At 39.9% G+C, this 12,602-nt stretch overlaps 1 protein-coding gene across 3 annotated transcripts in view; it reads left to right on the top strand.

Moving 5' to 3' along the window:
* The window catches only part of MSRA (methionine sulfoxide reductase A), a 350,386-nt gene that overhangs the window by 160,477 nt on the left and 177,307 nt on the right, over positions 1-12,602 (top strand). The gene's annotated exons all lie outside the window — the stretch shown is intronic.

The following is a 12,602-nucleotide window of genomic DNA, read 5'->3' as shown; positions in this document are numbered from 1 at the left end:
GCATTCTTTGCACTTTGGGGTGACAAAGACTAGGCTGGAGACCTTGGACAGGAGGTAGTGGAAAGGCAGAAGAAGAAACATTAAGCTTTTTATGGGTTTGGAAGTAGCCACTAGAGAGAAGTGTGAGATGAGTGGAAACCAGAGTTGTGCTCGAGAAATAGAGAACCTGGCTAGGAGAAATTCCCAAGGTAACCATGAGGCTGTTATACAGTCAGCTTTATTCTTAATTTGAAGGGGTAGCCCTGAGGTTCTGCCAAAAGATGTTGTGACGTTTCAGAGACTGAGACAGACAAGGCAAGCAGTTGTGACCTTGGCTAGACACAAATATAGAATGGGAAGAAAGGAGTGGAGAAAGTAGGAGAAATGAGAGAAGAGAATTGAACAACATTTACTGAGTGTCTAATATATTCTTGACATTATGCTGTCCGTGAGATCCCTGCAGGGTCTCTGTGGATAGTAATCTTTCCATTGTCAGTTTATAGATGAGAATGGTGTGATTTCTACAGTGTTGGGAACCTGCCCAATGTTACTCAGACAGGAAGTGTTTCAGCACCAAACTCAGACTGCAATAAACCATTTTCATTTCTTCTTAGGCTACATCTAGGACCATCCAGAATTTTGAAAAGAGAGAGCTAAAATTAAAACTGTTTTCTATGTTCAACTTTACATTCCTCCCCACCCTGCCCCGCTATACTAGTATTTCATTGTTGTAACAAAATGCTCAAGGTTGGATCCTTACAGAGAGAAGAACCTTCCTGGCTAGGTGTTTGGTTTAAGATGCTGCCTGAGGCACTTACATATCCCATATTGGAGTGCGTGAGTTTGAGTCCCAGATCTGGACAACTTCCAGCCTCCTGCTAGTGAGCACGTTGGGAGGCAGCAGGTGGTGGCGTAAGCCCGTGGGTCCTTGCCACTGATGTGGGAGATCTGGATGAGTTTTTGCCTCCTGGTTTTGATTTTGTCCAGTCCCTCCTGTTGCGCATTTGGGAAATGAACCAATGGATGAAAGATGAATGGAGGTGTGTCTCTGTTTTTAAAGCCAATGTTAAAATAAGAAAAAGAAGAGTTTTGTTTAGCTGGCTTTTACTCAGCTCTGGTAAGGATCTCACCACAGGTGGCAACACAGAGAGATAGGATCCTGTGTAGAAGCGGTCAGGTGGTGAGGCGGAAGCCAGAGAGCAAGTCAGGGGTCAGGCTCACTCTTTCATATTGACTTGCTGTCAGGAAAACGGACTCATTTCATAGGACCAACATTGATTCCTTTCTAAGGGTAGTTGCCCCAGTGACCTAATTACCTTGTACCAATCCCCATTTCTTAAAAGTGCCACCACCTCTTAATAGTGTCACACTGGTACCACAAGCCACATCCCAACTATAGCAGCTGTTGGGTTTCTGCTGTAAAAGCCTCAAAGGAGCTGAATTCTCCACAAACTGGCATTATGGTTTCTAGGAATTTCTCCATTAATGCCAGTCCAATTCAACAGTTCTACCTATCCCTCTCCTCCAAGGGACCTCACAGAAGCAAGGTACTGTTCTAGGTAACAGAGCAGACATGCTCCAGGGAGGTGGGTCACCCGTGCAGATTTCACTGTAAAGGGAAAGTTTACAGGAGAGTCAGCAATCATTCCATAGAGAGGATTATATACACGCCTGAGTTAAGGGAGCTTGCACGTGCTTCATGGTTCCAAGAAGACAGGTTTTGTATCTGGTTGGAATTTTAGAAAGACTTAGAGGAGATACTTAGTGTTGTTCTGGGTGGGCAGGCAGAATCTCCACAGGAGAAGATGGGTATGGAAGATGCTAGGGACAAGCAGAGATGACAAGTGGGACAAGTGTTCAGTCAGTGCAGAGTGAGGTAATTGGTGTGAAAACTTTCACGATAGCCTTAATTTTGTTGGTTATTCAGTAGACATGGGCTCACTTGGAAAATGAGAACAATTATCATCAATATTAAGAGGCAACCATGATGCCAACATTTTTTAGTATTTTCTTCTAGTTCTTTACCAATCTGTATATAGTGTTCTTAGATGGTTTTTATTCTTCTTTTTTTTTTAAAAAAAAAAAGATTTATTTATTTTTATTGGAAACTCAGATGTAGAGAAGAGGAGAGACAGAAAGGAAGATCTTTCATCTGATGATTCACTCCCCAAGCAGCCACAACGGCTGGAGCTGAGCTGATCCAAAGCCGGAAGCCAGGAGCCTACTCCAGTTCTCCCACATTGGTGAAGGGTCCCAGGGCTTTGGGCTGTCCTTGACTGCCTTTCCAGGCCACAAGCAGGGAGCTGGATGGGAATTGGGGCTGCTGAGACAGAAACCAATGCCCATACAGGATTCCAGCGCATGCAAGGTGAGGAATTTAGCCATTAGGTACAATGTTAGGCTCAATTTTTGATTCATATAAAATGTTTAGATTTCATATTTTCATGATACATATTTAGAAGCATAGACATTCCACACTTCCCCATTTCCCTGCCTATGCCTTATTATTTTTTTCCTAAATTGGTATAATAGCATAATAATATACCTTACTTACAAGCTTTACTTTCCAATATTTAAACATATCATGACATAACAAGTAGAAGAGGAAAAAAGGAAGAAAAAAAACCCAAGATGACATGTAATAAAAATAAACTAAAATGGTATTGAAAATCCTTCTGAATTACTCATGAGAATAGACTCTTGCCATAAACAGCAGTTAATTCCTAATATGCTAACTTCATTGATAGAGATTATGTTTTTTGTGCTCTGGCTATTAATCATTTTTTTTTCTGGCTATTAATCATTACAGATCAGGGAGACCATATTGGGAACTGGCTTATTGCATTAAGCATAATGGTTTCCAGGTTGGTCCATTTTGTTGCAAATAATAAAATTTCATTTTTTATGGCTGAGTAATAGTACATGGGGTAAATGTACTGCACTGCCTTTATCCACTCATGTGTTAATGGGCATTTGGTTTGGGTTCACATCTTAGCTCCTGTGCTTTGTGCTACTGTAAATATGAATTTGTAGGTAGCTGTCTGACGTGCACATTTCATTTCTTTTGGAGGTACTCCCAGATGTGGGATGGTTGATCTATTTTCAGGTATCTGAGAAGTCACCATATTGTCATATCATTGGGGTTAAGTAGGACTATTTTATTTGTATTTTCTTGGTAGCTAGGAGAACTGAACATTTTTTTTGTATATCTATTAGGCCATTTGGATTTTATCATTTAAAAACTTTTGGCGATTTTTTTAAAACCACTTTTGATTATGACAGTTAAAATGCATAATTCACATAGAAATTACAAGACACTGAGGAAAAGAGAAGAAATAAGAAAAAAATCACCTGTAACCCAGTCAGAAATAATACCCACTCTTAACATGTGGTTTATTTTCCTTGAGTCCATTTTCCAAAAAATATATACGAAATTAATAGGAAAAAAGCTCTTCCAACTAATTGGCATCTTCCTTTTAGGATGATTTTGGAACACATGCCATACCATTAAATAATTGTACAAAAATGGATGTGTAATATTCTACTTCAAATTATGAATGGATCGTCATTTACTAAATCTTTCTCTAAATGAATATATGGGTTATTTCAGGTTTATTATCATGATAAATAATGTTGTTAGAACTATATTTGGTGATCAATATTTCCATTAAAATGTTTCTTTAGAGCATTTTTTTAGGCGTGAAACCAGAAGATCAAAATGTGTCATTACTGGGCCCAGCACGGTGGCCTAGCAGCTAAAGTCCTTTGCTTGAACATGCTGGGATCCCATATGGGTACCAGTTCTAATCCTGCCAGCCCCACTTCCCATCCAGCTTCATGCTTGTGGCCTAGGAAAGCACTCATGGATGGCCCAAAGCCTTGGGACCCTGCACCCATGTGGGAGACCTGGAAGAAGCTCCTGGCTCCAGATCAGCTCAGCTCCAGCCATTGTGGTCACTTGGGAGTGAGTCGTTGGATGGAAGATCTTCCTCTCTGTCTCTCCTCCTCTCTGTATATCTAAGATGACATTGCAATAAAAACAAATAAATCTTTTAAAAATGTGTCATTACTTTTAAGACCATTGGATCTTACCCATTTTTAATTTAAAGAAGAAAAATGACACATTTGGAAGCTCTTGGGTTAAGATTGACCTATAAGAAAGGTGAGAGATAGCCAAGTAAGAGATTTGTGGGGTGCAAAGGCTGTGGGTGAGGCCATGACCAACTGGTAAAGGGAAAGGAGGAAAAATCCCTGAGAGGGGAGAGGACCGTTGAGTTTGAGATGTGTCAGAGAATAGAAGTGACTCCCAGCTTTCGTTCTAAGGGTCTTGGAGAATGCTGAGACGGTAAAAGGAAGCAGAGGCCCAGAAAAATGTGCTGATGCCAATTTGTCATCAGCTCCATTGAATCAGAAGTGTCAAGGGCCTTCTGTGGGGGGTTCCCACAGGGTTGTGGAGGTATACTCCTTTCTGGAACTTTCTTTGGTGGACAGTGGAAGATAAGCATATTGAGGTAAAAGCTGTTTCTAAAGGAGTGACGTGTCGTTTGAATGATACAGAAAAGGGCTGCTTTAAAGGCATTAAAAAAAAGAGTGTTAAGTCTGTATTTTAAAGCAAGCTAAAACAGGCAAAGCCGTTTTGTCCTTTCCAGCAGCCACAAAGTGTTGGGTGGGTGGGTGGGGGTGTGACGGGGTGGGAGTGGGCAGGGAGTAAGAGTCTAAGCAGTGGGTGGGCAGTGTCACTCCTCTGTCCAATCTTACTTTCTAGGATCCTGCAAGAGGATCCTTATCCTGGAAATGACTGTGCAAATGACTGTGTTCTGGGTGAAGTTGAACAGCAGCAGGGAAGAGCTGCAGGAGAGAGTGCATTTGGACAGAGTTGAAGGAACATGTGGTGACTGCACATGTTCTCCCTGGAGCCCAGGCTCCCTGTTGGTTTCCAGTCCGACAAGACAGACTGCTCTTCCTACCCCATCTGCTGTCTAAGGGTTTGTTATTCAGTGGTAGCCCTCAGCAAGGCAGAGTTGAAGAAAGGGGTGTGCTAGTTTAGCAGGGCATGGCATGTCTTAGTAAAACTTGTCCTGGCCAACAGGTACACTGAATCCCTAATGATAGCAGGTAGGAAAGACTGATGGCATTGTAGTGGGTGGCCTCCTCTTAACGTCCTTTGAGAAGACTAGCATTCAGACAATCACCATTGCAGATCCTTGCTAACAGTGACAGAACTTGCAGGCTCAGTGCATTTTGGAAAAAGGTCTTTATGATAATTTGAAGTTTCTTTAAAGTTCTCTCTGAAGATTTCATCAGAGTATCACAAATCTTAAGGGAAAATAACAAAGTGGAAAAAGAATGCCAAAGACACAGATATTTCAAGAGAAATGAAAGGCAAAACTTTTCTTGAGAAATGAAGAATCGAAAGGTCATTGTAACAAAGGAAAATTCAGGGATTTTGGAAAGTTGTTATAAAGTAACAACTTTTAATAGCAATACCAAAAATATAAATCTGATATATTAATACATTTTGGTATGTTATTTAAATCTCTTGAATCTTTAAATAATGACTTAAATTTTAATCCTCTTTCCCTTCTATTCAGAAGTTTATTTCTAGAGAAGACAGATGTCTCTTGGAAGTTCTCAAAGGGGCTGATACCAGTAACTGGTAAATGAATTACTTGGACAATTCCAAAGGACAATTCCATGACTTACCAGCATCAGTATTGCCTTGGGATAAAATACTCCTTAAAGAGCAATTTAGACATTCCTTTTGCTCCTTGTAGGTTCGCAAGAGTCCACCTGTCTTCCAAAGCTGCTGCTATAGCATCTAACCTGGAAACTGTCTCCTAGAGATGCAACTTAAACGTAATTCTTGCTTCTTGCTCTCTGCTCAAATTGACACACCTGTTGTGTGTACAACTGCTAAAAATGAACCGTCAACCAAAATTCCAAAGTACACAGATAGTCTAAGAAGGAAGTCAGCAATATCAATAAATGAGATATAGGTTTACTCATGGAATTAATTTTAGAGAACAAAGCACATTTCCAAATCTGTGCTTATGATGTTCAGAAAGACAAATGAAGAAACCATGAAAAGACACGATAGAAAATAAGCCAAGTGAAACAGAGGTGCTGAGTATAAAACTTGGAGTTAAAAAATAACTATTGAAATAATTCTGTAGGTAAATGTAGCTGATGAGGGACTTGGTGAGTATTTCTAGTTTGAATACAAACAGGGTAGGGAAGAGAGGAACCTCAACCTTTCATTCTCTCACTCCTTGCCTCTTTCCCTCCCCTTCTTGTCCCTCTCCTTCCCTCCCCTCTCCTTTTTTTTCTGTTTTCAGATGTTAAGATTCACTGTTTGACATCTTTTTTGTAAAATTTGGGCCTGGAGCCATGGCTCAATTGGCTAATCTACTTTGCATGCCCTGGAATCCAATATGGACACTGCTTTGTTTCCTGGCTGCTCCACTTTCCGCTTATATCCCTACTGGCCCAAAGCTTTGGGTACCTGCACCCAAGTGGGAGACCAGGAATAAGATTCTGAACCCTGGCTTCAGATTGGCACAGCTCTGGCTGCTGCAGCCTTTTGGGGAGTGAAGCAGCAGATGAAAGAGCTTTCTCTGTCTCTCCTTCTCTCTATAAATGTGCCTGTCTGAAAAAAAAAAGTTTTATGGGTACAGGGCTCCAAAGCTTTGGGCCATCCTCCACTGCTTTCCCATGCCACAGGCAGGGAGCTGGAGGGGAAGTGGAGCAACCAGGACATGAACTATGAACTGACACCCATATGGGATTCTAGTGCTTGAAGATGGAGGATCAGTCACTTAAGCCCTCATCTCAGTCCTTACCATTTGACATCTTAAAAGTTTCAAAGACCCCAAAAGATGGAAGAGCGATATTTGAGGATATAATAGCTGAAGATTTTCTAGAATCCTTTAAAGAAAGACATGAATCACCATATCAAAATTATATTTTAATCCCTCACCATGATACATAAAAATTAAAGACATCAAGGCTTATATAAGCCCTGAAATATTAGCAATAATAAAAAGACCTTAGAATTACAGAAAGAAAAGAGAGATTTTCTGCAAAGGAATGACAGTTATACCAATGGTAGACTTAGCAGCTCTAATCTGAACCTGCCTCTCTACCTTTCAAATTAAAAGAATCAGTTGGGCCCAGTACCAAAGCCTAGCAGCTAAAGTCCTCACTTTGCACATGCCAGGGTCCCATATGGGCACCAGTTGTGTCCCACCTGCTCCACTTCCCCTCCAGCTCCCTGCTTGTGGCCTGGGAAAGCAGCAAAGGATGGCCCCAAAGCCATGGGATGCTGCACACATGTGGCAGACCTAGAGAAAGCTCCTGGCTCCTGGGTCCGGACCACCTCAGCTCGGGTTGTTGTGGCTATTTGGAGAGTGATTCAGGGCATGGAAGATCTTTCTGTGTCTCCTTTTTTTCCTGTAAATCTGGCTTTCCAATAAAAATAAATAAATCTTAAAAAACAGATGTAATAAAGGGGGTCAATGAAAGCCCAAGTCTGTTCTACAGTGAAAACCTATAAACTTTTAAAAAATATATATGGCAAGTCTTCCATACAAACTATAAAAAAGATGAAAAAGTGAAAGTAATGCAGTGTTAAAATTGCACTCTAAGGTGGCTATTATATACTGAGGAATGGCTCAGAAAAACCTATTAACATAGGATAATGCCATTCAATAGGAGGCTAAAGGAGGGAGACCAAGTGATTATCTTATTGTTGGTATTTAAAACTCAGGCATGCAAAGAAGCTCTTAAAATTATGGATGGAAGGGAGTTTTTTCCAGCCAATGAAGGGTGTTTTCCAAAAGCCTGCAGTAGGCCTTATATATTGTAGAGCGTTTTTCATTACTACTAGGATGAAACAAAGCTTCCTACCACTCTTATTAGTCAACATTGTTAGAGAAGGTCATAGCTAGAACAGTAAAAATGAGAATAAGGCAGAAGAATAATTATTGCATAGGGAGATGTAAAACTGTCATCTATACAAAACATGATTTTTTTCTATAGGACACCAAAAAGAGCCTGGAGATAAGACCATTAGAACTAATAGGAGAGTTACCTAATTTTTAAATTATTTCTATATGGAAAGCATATACAAAAATTAGTGATTTTTTTCATATAAGCAGTAAAGAATAAAATAACATAATAGAAAAAATAGTATTTATAACAGCAACACAAATCATAAAGTGTACATAGGACTACATATAGCACAAGCATATAGAGCCTTTACAGAGAAAAATTATAATGTAATATTAAAGGATATTCAAGAAAAACATGAATTATTGGAGACCTACATAGTGTCCTCTGACAAGAAGACTCAATATTATTAATATGACAAAATATTTTCAAATCTATTTAAAAGTCCTATATAAATTTAATCAGAATTTTAAGATAATTTATGGGATGTGATAAACTGTTATTAAACTAGATTTTGGTGATAATGGACCAAGAAAAGTATAATTTAAGAAAAATTACTCTGTTGGATATTTATGATTCCAATGGTGGACCCTTCGTCCTCCCCATCCATGAGGTCTCCACTCAAGCCAATAATCTTAGAGTTATCTTGACCTCTTTGATTCCAGTAAGACTCCATGCTTCCAGTGTTTGGTAAATCATTTTGGGTGCTATATGCAGCCTTATGACCCATGAGTTGCCCTGCTGTCACCTGGCCTAAAGCACTATCATCTACAGCCATAGTTTGCTGATTATACTCTACTACTGTGCTTGGCGAATGCAGTCTGACCTCATTGGAGGACAAACACAGCAATCCTTTAAAACGTGGGTTTTGTCATTCGTCTAGGGGGATGTCACCTGATGGTCAATGATTAAAGGCCTATTTTTTATTTGAATATTTATGTATATATATACATGCACATATGTACATACATATATGTCAAAGGCAGAGAGAGAAAGGAAAAAGGGGAGAGGAGGATGAATGAGAGAGAGGGGAATATCATCCAGGCCTCCCATGTGAGTGACAGACTGCAAGTCCTTGGACCAGCTCCTAATGTTTTCATAGGTGCATTAACAGGAAGCTGGATTAGAAGTGGAGTAGCTGGGACTTGAACCAGAGCTCTGATAGGGTGTGTTGACATTATAAGAAGCAGCTGAGCCAGCTATGTCACAACAGTGTTCCGTGTGTATGTGTTTTAAGATTTATTTAAAATAAAATATTTTTTATTTTATTGAAAATTTTATTTAAAATTTATTTAAAAATTTATTTTTTATTATTTTTATAATTTTATTTTATTATTCCTGCTGGGCCCAGTGTGTTTTGTTTTATAATAAATGATTCCAAGTGTAAGGATTTTTTTTTTAAAGATTTATTTTTATTTTTTTTTTATTGGAAAGGCGGATATACAGAGAGGAGAGACAGAGAGGAAGATCTTCCGTCTGATGATTCACTCCCCAAGTGAGTGCAATGGCCTATGCTATGCCGATCCGAAGCCAGGATCCAGGAACTTCTTCCGGGTCTCCCACATGGGTGCAGGGTCCCAAAGCTTTGGGCTGTCCTTGACTGCTTTCCCGGGCCACAGGCAGGGAGCTAGAAGAGAAGTGGGGCTGCCGGGATAGAACCGGCACCCATATGGGATCCTGGGCGTGCAAGGCGAGGACCTTAACCACTGCGCCACCGCGCCGGGCCCAAGTGTAAGGATTTTAAAGAAGATAGTGTATACTGTTATTTTATTTGCAGACATTTGTGTTCACTATGGGACTATTGAAAGTTACCTGAAATTGTGCTGTAAAAAAGATTGTTTTCTTTTTATAAATTCACCTATTCACACTTATACACCACAGATTGTACTGAAATTGCCAGATAAAGCACTTCTTCAAGGAGGGGTTGTGTTGCAACAACTAATAATCTCTCCAGTTTAATACCTCTCCAGAAATTTGCACATTCACCCACTCACCATGCACCAAGTCCCTGAGGTATTATTTTGGTCACATGTGGTATCCTGAGATCCCTTGCCATCCTGAAGCCTGAGGATTCTCCTTCCAGGAAAGACCATTTCATGTGCCCCATTAAAGATTGAAAGAGAGTTCTCTCTCACTTGAATCTAGCGTTTTGCTATGTTTAATCAAGAACATTTTAGGTTTTGGAAATCTATGCATTAGTCACCCCCTGCCCCTTATTCATGGAATAAATGTTCCAAGGCTTCCAAAGGATGCCTGAAACCTTGGACAGCACCAAACTATATGTATAGTACTGTATGGCTTCTTCTTGACATAACTGAATTTCAGGGACCACTGTAGTAGTGCTTCAGGGACACTGTTAAGTAAAATCAGAGCTCCTTGAATGGAAGTGCTATTATACCATGGCATTTGATCTGCTAACCAAGAAGGCTACTCAGTGACTAATGGGCTAAGAGTATGGATACGCTGGCCAAAAGTGTGGGATGGTGTGGGAAATTCTTGTTTAATGTTTTCAGACTGTGAAGGGTTGAGGATTACTAGAGCTACAGGAAGCAAAAGCCATTGAAGGGGTCTACTGTAGCGCGAGGATAGATGACCCTAAGAGCATGGGACCCTCTGAGTGGGATCTTGGACAAACGTCAGGACAGGTTGACTGCTAAAATAGCCTGTTTTATCCCTTATACACTATTAATTAATCATGTGCAATGCCAAAATACTTTATTCAGCAGACCTTGCAGCTCCCTGAGCTTTCCCAGAGAAAGGCCTTCAGCTCAGGGCATGTACAGCCGCGTATGTCCAGGGAAGCTGTTGAACTAGCCTTTTGCCTGCCTTTTCCAGAAATTCTTTGGCATCATTCTCTCATCACAGGGAATGTAAGAAAATAAAATTAAAAGGGCAGTCTTGTGCCAGAGATGAGGGGGATACTCAAGTTTTACAAATACTCAGTTAATATTCACTAGTAGCCCAAATTTACTTATAAATAGGAAATATGATATAACAGAGTGTAATTTCAGTAATGCATATTCTTACTCTGTGTGTTTGGATTTTTTTTTTTTGCTTTTCCTTAAAAGTACATACATTTTTCATTTTCAAAATAATAGGATCTATTACAGTAAAATTTAAAAATGGAAAAATATTCCTATACTCTCACCGGTGTAATAAACTTCACCACAATAACTTTAGTATATTTCCTTCCACTCTATTTTGGTGTGAATTGTTTTTGTGATTATAATAAAAGCATACGCATAATTGTGTTTTTATGGTTTAATTTAGACTTAAGTAATTATGATATAATCACATACATCTTTCTGTATTGCAGTATAATCACAACGGTAATTTTTGCTGTATTGTATTTTGATATTTGGCTCTCTATACTTTGTAGCTGTTAGCCTATGTTTGGTTAGATTTCCGTTCACATTTTAGTAAGTGGAATACTTCTGTATTATTCATATCTGTGCATATTATATTGTTGTTTTGGATTTTTTAAGTCTTTGTGTTCAAGCCTTAATTTTATTGTTATTTTCTTATTTATTTTTAAAATTTGTTTATTTTATGATATAATTCTGTAGGTTCTGGGATTTCCCTCCTGCTTCCCTAGACCTCCTCTCCCCACTGATTTCCTCTATATCATTACAATAGTATAGTCCTTTAAAAGAGTCATTAGTGCTTTGGGTTTTTAAAGTAGACTCAAAATCTCAGGAGACTTCTGATTTTTCTTTCAGTTCTGTCATTGCATCTAGAAAATCTAGTAATTGTAGGAATAGGAGGCGTGTATTCATTTACCAACTGTTGTCCCACCCGACATCTTAGTTACATGCAACTCAATAGAGCCGTGCAAGCTGCGTGAGGCAGGAGCCCTGCTCACGTCTGCAGATAGTCCACAGGACAGCAGCTGCACTAGACAGTGCAGAAACGTACCGGGAAGGGGAGAGGCCTTCATTGGGAGCTCAGTAAATACAAGGCAGAGTTTATGTGTGTGAATATTTATGTCATGGAGTGACAGGTCTTAGTTTCCATCACATGTTCAAACAAACCTTCTAATAATAACTGATATTGACACAGTGTGCACTGGTTGAACAAAATGCTGTCTTTGTGAGTTTGTCGTCCTTTCCTCCCTGCTTACTTGCACACCTTGCCTGTCTTCATTCATTATATTCAATAGTAAAAGTCAGGAAAGTACCCTTTGGGTTGAGTAGTGATTTATCAAATGCAAGCTTATAATGATTGAAGCAATTTGAAAATCTGAACACATATGTAAAATTGTTCATTGAAAAATACTGCATCAGTGTATGCTGATGTTGGAAGTTTTCCCATTAAAATTGATCACATAGTGCTGCATTTTTCTTGTTAAAATATTTTTAAGGGCCCGGCGTGGTGGCGCAGTGGTTAAGGTCCTCGCCTTGCACGCCTGGGATCCCATATGAGCGCCAGTTCTAATCCTGGCGGCCCCTCTTCCCATGCAGCTCCCCGCCTGTGTCCCGAGAAAGCAGTCGAGGACGGCCCAAAGCTTTGGGAACCTGCACCCGCGTGGGAGACCCGGAAGAGGCTCCTGGATCCTGGCTTCGGATCGGCATAGCATGGGCTGTTGCGCTCACTTGGGGAGTGAATCATCGGACGGAAGATCTTCCTCTCTGTCTCTCCTCTCTGTATATCTGCCTTTCCAATAAAAATAAAATAAA

The sequence above is a fragment of the Ochotona curzoniae genome, unplaced genomic scaffold (assembly GCF_017591425.1).
Source record: "Ochotona curzoniae isolate NIBS_2020 unplaced genomic scaffold, NIBS_Ocur_1.0 scaffold_4505, whole genome shotgun sequence".
Taxonomy (NCBI): domain Eukaryota; kingdom Metazoa; phylum Chordata; class Mammalia; order Lagomorpha; family Ochotonidae; genus Ochotona; species Ochotona curzoniae.
This window is presented reverse-complemented; position numbering and strand designations above follow the sequence as displayed.